Here is a 15,691-nt window from a genome sequence, read left to right as displayed (position 1 = left end):
TTGGATCATGGGAACTATTCAGGTCCTCTCTGTTCCCAGGCTTGTTCAATAGGGCTTGTTATTCCAGGGCTCCACAAATCCCTTTGGCCCTCCACTTGGCTTGCTTCAGCGGGGCCTCAGTGGGCACCTGCTCATATACATCATTCGGGTTTTCCTGGCTCCCGTAACCCATGTGGCTTCTCCAGCCTCAAATATAAATAGTATCAATGTCTCTCAGTTTTCCTGTATTCTCCAAAGAACTATTGGCTTCTCCCGCCTTGGTTTTCAATCTCTCTCAGTTACACAGGGCTCCCCAAAGCCAGTTGGAACTCTGGTACACCTCGGCTGGACATCTGCACGTATGCTGTGTTCAGGTTTTCCTGTCTCCCGTAACCTGTAGTGCTTCCCCAGCTTTTAATATCAATAATATCAATATCTCTCGGTTATCCTGGTCTCCCCAAAGCCCTTTGGTATTCTCCTGCCTCGGTTCTCAATGCCTCTCGCATTTTGTGGCTCCTAGAACTCCTGTGGCTTTCCCTGCCTTGGATATCAAGGTCTCTTTGTTTCTCAGGGCTTCCCAAAGACTGCTATCCCTCTGGTAGGCTTACTTTAGCATGGTCTCAGTTGGGTGTGTGCCCTAATCCAGCATTTGGGTTTTCGTGGCTCCTGCAACCTTTTTGGCTTCCCAAGCCTCAAATATCAAAGTCTCTTGGTTTCCCTGGAATTTACAAAGCACTTGGGCCCTTTGGTAGGCTTACTTTGGCGGGCCTCAGTTAGGCATGTGCCCTTATCCATCATTCGAGTTTTCCTGGCTCCCGTAACCTTTTGGTTTCTCCAGCATTGATACTAACTGTTCATCCCTCTCAGTGGCATTACCTCTCTGGGAGCATTTGCTTCCCTTGTTGTGCCCTGCCCGGCAGCTGATCTACTTCTCATATGAAGATCGAGGATCCAATCTCTCTGGTCTGGCCTGGTCTCTGTGTCAGTTAACGAGCCCCAGGCCCACCACTGCTTCCGTGTGGTTGTGCCACCAAGCGAGACAGTCTCTTCTCAATCTCAGTCTTTCTCTCAACTTCGGCATCAATGCCATTCAGGGCGGCAGCCTTCGAGCATCTTGCTAGTGGTCAACTCACTCTCCATGATAGCACTGGCTCCGCAGTCTATCGTGGCTTCACCCCACCAAGTCGGCTTATCATCAGAGGCTCGCCTCTGAGTAGGATTCTTTCTCCTGCATTCCAAGCTCCTTGGCATTTTATGTACATCATTACAAACAAAAGGGGTATTTCATTCCTCTCTGACTGTGGAGTTATGGGGAGATCCAGCCTTGCCTGAAGCCAAAGAGATTGAAGAAATGTCACTATTTGGAGAATCCAAAACAGAAGAAAGAACAGTCTTTCCCGTTTCCATGTAGGCAAACAATATCCTCTGGGCAGGGAGTTCCTTGCAGGTGTGGGAGTCCTTGCCCCGAAGAGGGGAGTCACTCCCACTAAGGTCCTTCTTTCCAAGACCCACAGGGAGGGTACTGCTTAGTGGGCTTACCTCCCTAGCCTCAAAGAGGGTGGCTCCTATCTGGGGAGAAGGGACGAATAGCCCATATTGCTCAAACAGTGAAGTGGGCGAATATGCCCAGGAGGAGGTTGAGGTGACAATGGAGAAGAGAGGTGTGTACTAAGGAAAGGGTCAAGAGAAGAGTTGAAGGTGAGAAGATTAATTGAAAGGAGGCTGGAGAAGACCAGAGGGAGATGTGAAAGGAGCACCCTAAGAGTAGTGTGTGCTTTGAGGAATGGTAGAGCGATAGAATTGCGGTGAAGCATTGAGGATGTGGATGTGGGAGGGAGAGGAGAAGAGAGAACAGGCGGTACAGAAATGATCCCTCTACATATGACTCATGTGCCTCATCCTGGAGGATGTTGGGGACTGGCAGTTGGGCACTGGAGTCTGTAGCATAGAGAAGAAAGGTAAAGAAGACAGCCTGTCCCAAATTGTTGAGAAGTGGCCCATCAAATGGTGAAGGCTCTGGGGCCCATGTCTACATGGCCCTGCCCTAGCTGTTATTACTACCTACTGCCTAGCATAGAGATGCACATAGGGCCTCGAGACCAGACAAAGGGGGTTTCCATGAGTCGAGGAAGGACCGGAATCTACAGAGAAAGAAGCAAAAGGAAAGTGAGGGGCAATCAAATCTCCCAAGTCTGTGTGTGGCAGAGGAGTGAGAATATATCCTGGCCTGGATGATCCCTGAATTGAGGAGGGTAAAACCCAAAGACTTTTTGTTGAATCCAGAACTCAAAGATGTTTGCTGCACAGAGTGACATTTGGTGCACACAGAGACTTTAATGTTGTGAACTCAAAGAGAAGACATCCTTTATAGTGATGGGGAAGACACTTGTAAACTTCCTACCATCCTAAGGAAGAAAGTAATCTAAAATCCATCCATAATCTATTGTTATTTGTGGCGTTTGCTACAATAGTTTGTTTAACGTAAGGGTAATTGTGAATAACACCAATCACACGACCTATATTGGATAAGTAAAGTAACTTATATTTTAAATATTCAGAAATGGAGATGGCAAGATGGGCAGTAGTGTCCAAAAATAGGCTAAGGTACCTTCACCAAAAGAGATGAGGCTCTAGGATTTGTAGTTCGGTAGAACTACAGGTTCACAAAGACATTCTGAACAAGCTAAATACCAGATATCTGTTCTATATTGCAATCCAGTGAGTTAATTTTAGACCTGCAATTCAAAAGAAATTAAAATCATTTATTAGCCGAAGAACTGCTGAATTGAATAGCAGCCAAATTAACACAGGTTCCTAGAGTTGCTTGATTGAGTTGTAAACAAACAGAACATCGAATTTAGTATTGGGGCAGAAAATACAGTAACTACTGAAGTAATTGAGAGTACTCTGCAGTTTTTCGTGGCAAGTTTTTAGTAGTGCTAAGAAAAATTCCAGCAATAATAATATGGCTATATTGGGCGGCAGGGACAACAAAGAGACCCTGAAGTGCATTAGACAACAAGTAACTTGCCTACTTTCTCAGTTTCTTCCCAGATTCCGTTGCTTGCATTTCAATTTACCTGTTTCCTCTCCCTAAATGTCCACTTCAGTTGCCTTTTGATTATGACTTTAACCATTGCCACAATTGATCAGTTCAGGAGAGACCAGGAGGACACTGTTTTTACATTCCCATGAGATTACGTTTCCTTTTGATATGTGCATCAAGCATTACTAGAGTAACTGCACGCATCCACCCTTTCTTGCTTCTGCTTCCTTTCACCAACACCCAGACTTAAATCCCTGAAGCAGGATTCCCCTTTACTATACACAAATGAACCATCCAAATGCTGACAAGAACTACACCTTGCACATATCATGCTGTGCCTTCATTGAATAATTGCAAAACTGAAAAAAATGCAAAATGGACAGTTTTTGTGCTGTCTTTTAATCCTGCCCCTTTGCCCCTGCAGTGAGGAAGCACTTGACAGCAGACGCAGCACCACAATCTAGACTTCTTACAGGAATCAGCGAGATAAATAGAGGACTAAAGGTGTCAGGAACTTTAAAGCATCCTAGTCCCTTGTCTCTGTCTTTTGGGTCACAAGTGCCTCTTGTGTCTGGGCACATGACCCTACTGTCGGGTACTATTCCGGCCGTGAACCTCTGGTGTTTGCATTAACCGTTCTCACTTTTCACCTTTTCTATCTTCAGATTTTTTTCCTTGGGCCCTGCTCTGCTAATGTACATAGTGCTGATGCGTTTTGCATGGCAGCATGTAATGCCATTGCCTGCCATTCGAAAAAATGCAAGAAATGCCAGAAGCTATCTTAACACGAGAAACCTGCTGAGGATCGGTATGTTAAACATCCTGCAGCTGCCAGATGTGTTGCACATGTTTCCTCTGCAGATGCTCTGTGACATGGGACTGCTGCATGCGGGCATACACACAGCTGCCCTCTTTGATGTACCACAAATCTGGGGCAAGTGCTGTGGTTTCCTTGAGAGTGGCCTACATTTCATACCAGCAAAAAGCAGGCAGACTCCATAGGAATCCATTATAAACGCTTCCTGCCTTGCATACATGACAGGCAGCGTTAACTGCATTTGCATGTTGAAGTGCAGCTGCCTTGCATACATGACAGGCAGCGTTAACTGCATTTGCATGTTGAAGTGCAGCTGGTGGTGTACGGGTTAGTACGCCACTATTTCACACTCCCCTTTTGCACTGTGATGTACAAATGAGCAAAATTAGATGACGGAGACCTGTTTGCGTGAAAATGCCAACGTAACAGGTCCCCGCCCAACTTAAATAGGAGTTCCTTTGTATTCCTTGGGAAAAATCCAGGTTTCGTCGTATCTTGCCAAGCCACGCTCACATAGGATCAAGGCATGCCATTAACCATCGCAAACCTGTTCAAAGTTGTTAACTGGGAGTCAGTTTAAAAGTGTATTTCAAAAAGTAAATCTCATAAAAACCCATAAGGGAAACACTCAGATTTATTTTAAAAAACGTCCTACCTACTGTCAACAAGCTTAGCTTTGAACGCAAAAAAGAACACCATTGTAAAGTTACACTAGAGATTCACAGGTTCTAGGACAATTGTGCAAGGAGCAGCAAGATGGATCTATGTGTTTGTTGCAGAATGATGACTACCCCCCTTAAAAGCCAAGGAATACAAATGCTATGGGCTACCAATTACAATCAAAAACACTTTGCACTGTTGTTTTTTTTTTGCTCTTGGCACTCTTCCAGCCCTTACATCTACCAACTCCTCACACCTTGAATGTGATTTGCTAAATGTCTTTATTGAGGGGAAATACAAATATTTGTAAATGTCCTAATGATGTTCCTTTTTAATTGATGACAATTTAAAATCTTTAAAAAGTGAATGCAACTACTAGTTATTGAGGGAATTTAAACATTACTCTTGTATGGCCTGTGCCACCCTATGGCAGTGTTGTTCATTGCATGCAGGTTCCGGTGCAGAATGGGTCAATACATGTTTGTATGCTTCATAGTACCTTATAAGAGCAGATATAGCAACATGCTCATTAGGATAGCCCTGAGGAAGCACAAAGCATGCACGGTGGGAACATAGTGTTGTAGGAAATTCCAAAGCGACCTGTGCAACATTACTTTTTAAAAACCCTTAAAGAAAGCGAACCATCAAGTATCCTAATGTGGGGGTACTGTTTCTTCCTTAATTTTTAAAAGTTGACTTTCTACCACTCTGAGTCTCACCCCTTTTTCTGGATGTCTGAGTGAATCTTGAATACACCAAGGCTTTCTGAATCCTCCTGCCTCGGAATTCAGGGCAATATTAGTTCTGACCTCGCTGTGCACTGCTGTGAATAATATGGGGGCTATGTTTTCATAGAATTGTTGAGGGGATCTAGAGGCAACCACACATGTTCTCAAGGGCGAGAGCATTTTCATAGACAAGGGTAACTGGTACTGGAAACTGGGTCCAAAAGTAATTTCATTATGTTTGTGGTGTTAAATGGAAAGATGTGCCATCGCCTGGTGCTGATGACTCATGGGGCGTGGAAGGCAGGGATTGCAGTGCCAGTGCAGAAAGTACTCTTTTCATTTGGTTTTGAAGTCACTTCGAGATGCATAATGGCCAGTTTCTGGTATTTTCTGAGAGCCTGTTTAGGAGTTAATGTTTTTCCATCTGTGTAATTCCTGAAACACAACCAACCAGGGGTAGAAGTCTACACTGCCATAGTTGACCATAATCAAATTCAGTGATTCAAAAGTGGCTACAAAAACAATTATGTGCATTTCTTTACTGTGTTTGTTCTTTACCTTTATGATAAAGAGTTCATACAAAATACATCCACAAACACACATAATTGCATTCATCCTACTGCCTATGTATCCACCAAGTCAGGTTGCTTCAACTACACAAAACGTGCATTGCAGCAAGCTCAAGCATCTCCAGGCAGTTTCAAACCACCCTGAAGGGTTTTTCTAAGAGTAGTACCCCTCCTCAAGACTCATGGCAGGGTTTGAGTCCCACTAACCAATAGGAGTGCAGAGACTCAACTGAAGAGTTTACACGGCCAAGCCACAGTCACGAGTCATTCTAAGAAAGGATTGAGAGACTTTATAAGGCCCAATTTCCATTCTTCTTCCTTTGTGGGATTTGTGTGGCTGTCACAAGATGAGTGGCCAGGAAAGGCTCACAAACTTGGGGTTTTCGATTAGTTTCGGAGTGCATTTGCTGAGTTTAGGAGAGTTTTGAGTAGTTTTGGAGGAGTTTGATTTTGGTGTGTTTTTGGTGTCTATTGATCGCCTTATGTCTGTTTGTGTGTATTTTTTACGCTCCTCTATAATCTTCACTTTTATTAGCACCCGGCGAGGGTCAATGAGCTTTGAAAATGCAAGCTCATTGGTTCTCTCCCGGGCCTTACCTGCCAGAGAAGTATTCAAACCTCAGCAGCATCCGGAGTGCTTTCTGCAACTGGCCGCCATGGAAAGGTAGAAGGGACTGTAATCCCTTCACTCTTTCCATGGTGGCCATATTTTTGGTTTACTTTTCTTTTACATTGGTTTTAATAGCTGCCATGGAAAGGGAGAAGGTACTGCGTGTAGTCCCTTTTCCCTGATCCCGGGCGGCCATTGTTTTTGCTTTTTTTTTCTCGAGTTGCTAAAAAGTTGCAGCGCCATTTCAAGACTCAAGAAAAATTGCAATTAGTACCCCAGTACGATGTGCCAGGGTACTAATGGCAATATGACCCTCATAGGAAGGCCATTACCAGTCGGGAAATGCCCCCGGGTCATATTCCCTAAATATTATTTCCTTGTAAAAAAGAGAAAATAACAAAAAAGTTCATTGTATACTTTTCCAGCTTCTATTTCTCCTTTCCACATCAAAACCAATAACGTAATAACTATTTACGCCTGCTCCCCTTTCCTTTTGTGTCATCGAAAATATTTGTAAAACCAAAAAAAGTTTCCTAAATCCTTTCCTTTGTGAAACATATACGTACAGCCAAAAAGTCTTCTCATGCAGTACATTAGTCAGGCACCTTCCCTACTACTTGTGAGCACGAATAGCCCTTTCCCATTGTGGAGTCTTGCACAAATTATTTGAGTATGTTTTTCACTTGTTTTCTGTTTTTCACATTGACACCTCAGGCAACAAAATCATTTATTTGGAAGGAGTGTGGGGAGATGAGTTGATGGACTACCCCTCAACCTAAATGTCAGAGGTCAACGTAGTCAGACAGGAGTGGATCAGAGGTGGAATCGGAAAATGGGAGAGGCTTATCCATTGGAGAGGGCCATGTCAGGACAGGGAGACCCTGGCTTAGACAAAGTGGTAGAAGGAGCTGGGGAGATGCATGCTGCAGTGGACCTGACTCTCACTCAGGGGGGTGTTGTGGTCTTTTCAGGAACGCTTCAAGATACCACAAGAGCAGCAGGGAGCAACATCCACAAATGTGCATGGTGCTGACAGAGAGAGGGGAGACTAATAAGTGGTGATTTGGGGCACTGCATTACTACCTGTAAATGTAGATGGAGCAAGGCCGGCTCAGGCTTCCTGCACGAGAATGAAGGCAGGTCAGAAGTCATTCCGACACATTGCCAATCTGGTCAGGGTGTAGAACTACTTCAGTTTGCCAGCGGGTATGATTGTTAGGGGGGCAGTCAGTGTAATATGCAGCATCTGACAGAAGAGAGTTCACTCAAAGAACAGTGTTGTGCACACCTCATTGATGATCACGCACTGCAGCCTGTGGCACAAAGATGTGTATGGGGAGCTTGCATCATGTGCCACAGGCCCTGCTACTGAAGGCACCTCTTACAGCAGAAGGGAGAAGGGGGCGGAGGGGGGAGGGTCAGATGATACTCCAGTTCTTCACTGATCACATCTGTAGCAAGTGACGCTCATCCTCCCCAGACTTTTGGTTTACACAAACATCTTCACAACCCCTATGTTTGTCCCAGCACAGCCTGACCCAATTGTACCATTAACTAGCAGTACCACTTGCCAACACTTGAAGTGGACCCTCCTGTTGGTGGTGGTAGAGTTCAGAGTGTGGCACAATTTGGGCAGGGGAGGAGAGAGGATGTGTAATGCAGTTATGCACTCCCTACATTGCTTGTCATCTGTCAGTTTGGAGTTCTGATCCCATGGCAGTGGTGACTGCCATGGAAAAGTGTATGCTCCGGCACCACGTACCGTCTTGCTGTATTTTAGGTGACTAATCAAGAGAGTCGTAAAAGACGAAGCAAGGAAAACTGTGGAATTCAGTAAAAGTGCATGAGTCCCTCCACTGCATGGTAGAGCCAAATACATTGTGTCAGAATAGAGAGTGATTCAACTGGTCTTGTAAAAGAGGACTTAGACAGTAGTCCAGAAACAGCAAACAAAATGTATCTCTACCATGCCACACATTGTACCCTCTGGACTGTGTAATTTCATTATATCTGTGTGCTCCTCCTACACAAAGCTGTCAGACATAAAGCTATACATTTAAAATGCTGTTAGCTTGAGGCAGAACCTCCACTTTGTGAGTGTGATACTAGAATGTACATATTGGCTCTGCTGGTTGGTAAGCCAGAATTGTCCTAGCTGTTACAGCATTGTACTAAAATGAAAATAGGCCTAGTCATACTGTTCAAAAATGTTTTATATAGTATGTCACCTCTCTAGATATAAATATTATCATATTTTGGTAGAGCCAAATACATTGAGACAGAGCCTACAGTTTGTTAGTGGAGCATGCTACCAGGACTTAGTGGTTCCACTGGTTGGTAGAACAAAATCAATTGTGCTAGCTGGTAAACAATTGTATTAAAATGGGAATGGTGAACATCGTTTTGTCCAAAAGTGTTTTGCCGGTCGCCTCTCTAGATTTAAATGGTTTATTCTTTAAAGAAAGTAAGAAAAATTACTTGGGCTTTAGTAGTGTCCGGAGAGGCTTTGCTAGTGTCCAGAGATGGCCTTAAAATCCGTGCCATAAGCACTGGTTCACATGTCCATTTTCAAGAGAAGTTTTTTACCCTAACAGCAGTCCAGTGCCATTCCCGCTGCTTCCACAACATCGTCATAGGGGTGTGCTATTGAAATGCCCATGAAAGTGGAGCAGAGCTAAACGTTTTCAAAGGGGATCAATAAGGACAAAGAGGAATCTGAAACCAAGGTTTTTTTAATCAAAAATGTAGGACAGGAAATATTCCCTGCTTGCGAAAATTCCTGCTCAATGTTCGATGCATGAATAAAAGCACCCAGTCGTGTGTAAAGTTCAGAAAGTACTTCTTAGAATGCAGTAAAAAGGTAGGGGAAGAATTCTGAAGGGGTGAAATGGGTTCTAAAAGTCAAGTGAGGATCTGCTGCGGCGAACACAGCTATCTGTGACTTTCGGAGGGCTTTAGGGAGCGATACTACCCAAGCCAACGTGAAAGCCAAAATAACCTTCAACGTGTAAATGCGATTGGATGAAAAAACAGCCACCGGTAAGTGACCTCCCTATTCACCACCCTTGGTTGGTTTTGGTCCAGACTTGGCAGGTCTAAAGGTGGTCATCAGACATTCAATTTCCTGCCCTCAGTTCAGTGTCCATTTGCACAGGCACTGCAGGTGCAGACACAGGTCCACATGGGACATGAGCTGCTACTCTTGATTCAGATGTAGAATGATGAAAACACCAATGCAGCAGTTCTTAGGGTGCAGGAAAGAACACGGGAAAACAACCTTTAGTGACCGTCACTGTGGCATAGTGATGCAGGGGCACCCAACTCTTGTGGTACGATGCAACCTCCTATCTCATGTCCCAAAGGTGCTGGGATGGCAACATTCAGTGGATAGTCTCGGCTCAAAAATCAAAATGGTGATGCTCCTGCGAAGCAATCAAGCGTTGAGGTGGACAGTCCACTGGATGGCACAGGGACACTTCTGAAGAGGCTCACTTGCAGGATTACAAGGAGGCGTTCAGAGTAATTGGTCCTACCACTCCAAGGGTTTGAAGCACCTTCTCAAGTCTTCCGAGATCAAGCGCAAAGCCGGGCGTGACCGAGACAGCAACAGGATTTGGGTGCCAGCCATCTTCAGTGTGTCTCAGTATCATCCTTTGTTCTGCTCAGCTCTTCAGGATGCTTGGTTCCTTCTGCAGATCAGTTAACATTTGTTGCTGATCCTCTATTGATCTCCTGGAATGAGTGCAGAACATCTCTTCATATCCTAAGTCAGGCAAGTGCTTGCACCCGGCCCACCAATGAAAAGATCTTCTCCATGCATGCACACCATCAGTGGTCCAATCAGGGACCACTGGGGTCTTCATGCTCTCACGCACATCTGACACACTGGCAGTTGATGTGGATTGGGACCAGACAGTCCCAGACCACTTCCTGGGTGCCTACACACGTGACCTGCAGGCACCTGCAAGAGAAGCAGCTTTCTTGGGCAACTACATGCCCAAATAAGGAAACCCCTGCCCTGCAAGGGCAGAGGGGAGGTCAAGACACACAATGGCAAAATGAACAGACAGAAGACTGTGTGGCACGCCCATGTTAGATACAAGCCACGGTCATGAGCCAAAAGTCGTAAACGCGGTATGGCTCCGTAAAAAGTCATGCAAATTAAAGGAAAACCTACTGATGCCACCAGACTGTTCCAAGGTACATTGTACTATCACCAACAAATCTTTAGAGGGTGTCTAGGGCCATAAAACATGATAGCCACATTGCGCTGTACTCTAAGGTACCTTGTGCAATGGTAAGAGAAACAATGTTAGCACATCCTACAGTGTGTAGTCCATGGCTGGACCTGATGGAGCGAACAGGCATGCAGTTTGTTCACTGGGTGCAGTGTTGAAGTACTGTATGAATAGAAGTGCATGGGGTTAAACTGCATATTTTATCCGCTTCGGTACTGTCTATTGCAGAGAGTGCAGATTTCTGCACTGCACCATGAAGTATTGGTTTTGTGCACCTATTAGAGTGCTGTGAGCAGGGCCACTGTTGTGAAGATTTTGTGGTTGGGTTGGCAGTAATACAATGCCATGTTAATAGAAGTGGGTAGGGGTGCCAGATGCTGTGGTATGTTTGTGGATTCTGCTAACTGTAACATGTGTGATTGCATCGCTGTAATATGGTGCGGGGGTTGGGTAGAATTGTTGCTGCCTATCTTATGTTTGTGGATTGTGGTACCTGGCCACATGTTCACCTGCATGGCTCTATTATGTTATGCTAGGTGTGGGCAAGGCCTACACTGTTGGGTGCATGGTGAAAGGCCACAGGCCGTAGGCCATGCACACACAAGCCTAGGCCTTCACCACAGCCACCACAACATAATGCAGCCATGCAGTCTTACCTCTGCATCTCTGTGAAGGTGGTGACCTTCAAAGAATGGTTGTGGAGGACATTTTAGACGTGGTAGAACAGCAGAAGTGAGATGATATGTGCACATTACCATATGGTGCAGGTTATTGCACGTGTTGCACATAAGGGAGCCACATGTGACCATTTGCGTTTGCTATGGTTTGCCCTTTATAACACCCTTCCTGTGGTAATTTGTGTATTGTGGTACGTAGCCACATGTTCGCAATCATGGCTCTGTTATGATGTGGTGGGTGTGGGCAAGGCCTACACTCTTGGGTGCATGGCCAAAGGCCGAAGGCCATAGGCCACGCACCCAAGAACCTAGGCCTTGACGATAGCCACCACAACATAATGCAGCCATGCAGGCTTAACTCTGCATCTCGCCGATGGTGGTGACCTTTAAAGAATGGTTGTGGAGGACATTTTAGACTTGGTAGAACACCCAAAGTGAGGTGCTCTGCGTACATTACCATATGTGAGCTTTTGCATTTGCTATGGTGTGCCCCTTACACGACCCTTGCTGTAGGAAGTGTCTTAAGATATTGCGCCATGAAAGGAAGTCCTCAGCAACACACATTTCAAATATGGACTATGTACACAGCCACCCACATGCCATTCACCACACCCAACACAGCGTCATGCAGCCGCCATGAATGCAAGCATGTGGCCAGGGTGAAAGTTGGCCGGCTCAATTGCAGTTGGGTAGTGCATTGCAGATGACATGAGCATTTAAACATAGGGTGTACTTCGGTGTGTTGTGTGTGGTGAGGCCCTAGCATCTTGGATGCATGGCTGTAGCCCTCGCACCGACAACTAAGTGGCCTGCTTGCAAGCAGGTTTGCCATTGTTGCGTTCTGTGTGTGGTTTGTGAGCATTGCATACATTGTTGGTTCCATGGGTGTGGTGATTGTTAGCACATCCTACAGTTTTTAGTCCATGGCTGGAGCTTATGGCGTGAACACTCCTGCAGTGTGTCCACTGAGTGCTGTGTTGAAATACTGTGTGCACAGAAGTGGATAGGGGTGAACTGGATATTTTATGTGCTTGGGTAGTGTGCATTGCACAGATTACTGACTACTGTACTGCACTTTGAAGTATTGGTTCTTTGCACTTACTGGAGTGCTGGGAGGAAAAAGATATTGCTACCTGTACTTAGTGGTGGTGGGTGCCGCTCTGGTTGAATCTGGAGGCTGAAAGCGTGGATACCTTTGGCAAACCTTTAACTGGAGTTGGTTTGAAAGCACACGAGATGTGTACTGTGAGTGTGTAATGGTACAAATGGAGTGCTGTACAGAAATGATAGTGTTCAATGCAGAGGTCTTGTATGTGATTTCTGCATGCCTGTGTGACTATTTGATAGTACTTAATGAGGGAGAGCTGCAAAACCAAATGTGGAAAGGGAAGAAGGCCTGCCACTGCTTTACTGGGGCGCAGCTCTCGCTATAGCTGGGAAAGTGCCACATTCTGCCCTTCTCAGCCTGCTGGGCATGGAAACGGAACTGTGGGGATTATCCAATCAGGTCTCGAGGGTTTGCTTTACAGGAAGGGGCGGTACTATTTTTTCCCAATACTCTATAGTGAGGTTGGCAGAGAAGAAGAGACGCAGGTACTGATTGTGGGTGATACCTTTTCTGCTAGATCTGCATAGGTATGCCATGCAAAGAGGCATTGCTGTTAATTTTGAGTTGGAAGGAGGGAGGGCATTCTGGGGCACTGTCTATGAGTGCAGTTTTGGTGGTGTGGTTGAATTTTGTAGATTTGTGGCCTCTGTCGGTACTGTTGATGTTGTCATGGTGCATTTTGGAGGTCAACATTTGGGGTACATGTTGTGTGGACGTTTGCTCCGTCACCTAAAGAAGAAAGCATTAATGGCAATTTTTCCCACTGCCAAGGTGGTTTTCTCAAGCATACCACTAAGAGGAGCATGGGACCATGCCGTTGTAATTTGTCCCTAGCCAGAGGTCGGAAGGTGTCTTATAAACCGAATCATGTGTCAGTTCATGTGCAGTGCTGGGATGTTCTCTACCGACTATGACATCATTAATGAGCGAAATTTGGACTGGTTCCATGCAAATGGCATTTCTTTGACCGCCATTGGCAATGATGTGTTGTTTTACACTGTGTAAGAAGCATTGAAGAGAATCCTTTAAAAATGTAAGGAGGAAAAGGAAACAGAACCTGAGATAAAGAGCAAAAACAAACAAGGTTCTTTGCAAGCACGTAAAAAAAATCTTTTTTTAAAAAAGGCTCTTTTCAGAGCTGCCACTACAGGGGAAATCCCCTACCCTGATTGAAATGTATTCCCCCACTCCTGGAGATGTGGATGAATCTGGATGCAGAAGTCTTGGAAAGTGTTACTGAACTTTGTGCTGGAGGTGCTTTCGATCCACACAACACTTGTAATCTTAATGTGTAACGGTACATATGAAGTGTTGTACAGAACTGACAGTGTTAGATGCTGACGTCTTGCCTGTGATTGGTGGATGCATGTGTGACTATTTGCCAGTACCCACTGAGGTAGTGCTGGGCAAAAAATAGTGGAAAAGGAAGAAGGACTGCTCCTGCTTTATTGGGCCGCGGCTCTCGCGGTACTTGGGGAAGCGCATGTGCCACAGTCTGCGCTTCTCACCATGCGGGCCAATGGAAATAGGACTGTGAGGATTATCCAATCAGGTACTGAGGGCGTGGTTCAAAGGAAGGGGCAATAACACTACTTTTATTACTCTGCACAGTGAGGAGGTTTGACATAGAGAAACGCATTGTATTGATTTTGGGTGATGCCTTTGTGGTAGATCTGTACAAGTATGCCTAGGAAAGACACGTTGATGGCGATTTAGGCTTGGAAGGAGTGGACACATTGTGGTACGCTGTCCCTGTCCGCAGTTTCAGCGTTATGCTTGACCTTTGCAGACAAGTGGCCAGTTTTACTACAGTGTACATCGTCATCGTGCATTATGGTGGCATGCATTTTGGTTACATGGCTTGTTCACATTTGTTCCATCAACTGAAAAGGTTGATGAAGGCAGTGAAGGGGCTTTTTCCCACTGCCCAGGTGGTTTTCTCTGCCATACCACCAAGAAGAGTATGGGACTACCCTAATGTATGTTGTTCCCAGCCAGAGGCTGGAAGGGTTCTCATCAACAGAAGCATGTGTAATTTTGTGTCTGCTTATGGGATGTTCTTCTGCAACAATGATAGCATTCATTCTCAAAATGTGGTGTGTTTCCATGCAAATGGCATTTCTTTGTACAGCATCGATGATGTTCTTTTGTTTGCCCATATACAGGAGGCATTAAAAGGTTTACTGTAAGAAAGTGAGGAGAAGAAAACAGAAAACTCTTTAAAAAACCAAAAATAAAGGTGTTTCTCTAGAAGCATCTAAAAAAAAGGGTTCTTTTCAGAGCCACCACTGAAGATGAAACCCCCTACCCAGGTTGTAATTTATTCCCCCATGCCCTCACACAGCACAGAAGCCACATCCGGGGCTTTTGAGGATGGTGTGCATGGAAAAGGGACTGTGAAGGCTAAGGGACTGTGCAATAACATTTCTGGGTGTGGTTTCTACGCAGAGGAATGTTGCTCAGAACTGATAACATGGAGAGCTCTTTACTGTGATTGGTGGATACATGTGTGACTATTTATCAGTACCGAATTAGGGGGTGCTGGAAAGAAGATAGTCAAAAGGGAAGAAGGGCTGTTACTGCTTTTCTGGGGCACGGCCCTCACAGTACTTGGGGAGGCGCATGTGCCAGATACTGCCGTTGTCAGCATGCTGCCCATGGGAATGGGATAGTGGGAATTATCAGTACTGAGGGTTCACAGAAAGGGGCGTTAATACTTCTCTCCATTACTGTACGTAGTGAGCCGGATGACATGGTTGCCATTATTTGCAAAGGTAATTGTTATGACCCTTGCCCCTGGCCCTCACTGGCAAGTCAGCATTCCAGTAAGGGCCAGGTCAAAGGCCTTAAAACCTCATCCAAGACTCTCTGGGAGTCAGTCCTGGCACCTTTGGTGCCAGGCTCATTACCATCATGAAAACCAACATTAAAAGGGACTATTTACTTGGGACTATTTGACTTGGGGGGGTTCAGCCAACATGGAGGCACATACATAGCTCAGTTACAAGAAACTGAGCTATGCGGTCTAATCTTTTGGGTGTGGCAGGCCTGGGACTACTTTACTTGAACTACTTTGGGTGTGGCAGGCCTGGGACTATTTTACCTGACTACTTTACCTGAGACTATTTAAACCACACCCAAGCAGCAGAACATGCTTTGCGTTATTCTGCTGTGGGCAGCGTAACGCTCACCGTGTCCAGTTCTTTGATGCCATTTTACCTGAAACCAAGGACCTGCAGAGAGAGAAAGAACACTACGA

The sequence above is a fragment of the Ambystoma mexicanum genome, chromosome 7q (assembly GCF_040938575.1).
Source record: "Ambystoma mexicanum isolate Mex_15411 chromosome 7q, UKY_AmexF1_1, whole genome shotgun sequence".
NCBI lineage: Eukaryota > Metazoa > Chordata > Amphibia > Caudata > Ambystomatidae > Ambystoma > Ambystoma mexicanum.
The sequence above is the reverse complement of the archived record's forward strand: the minus strand, read 5'-3'. Positions refer to the sequence as shown.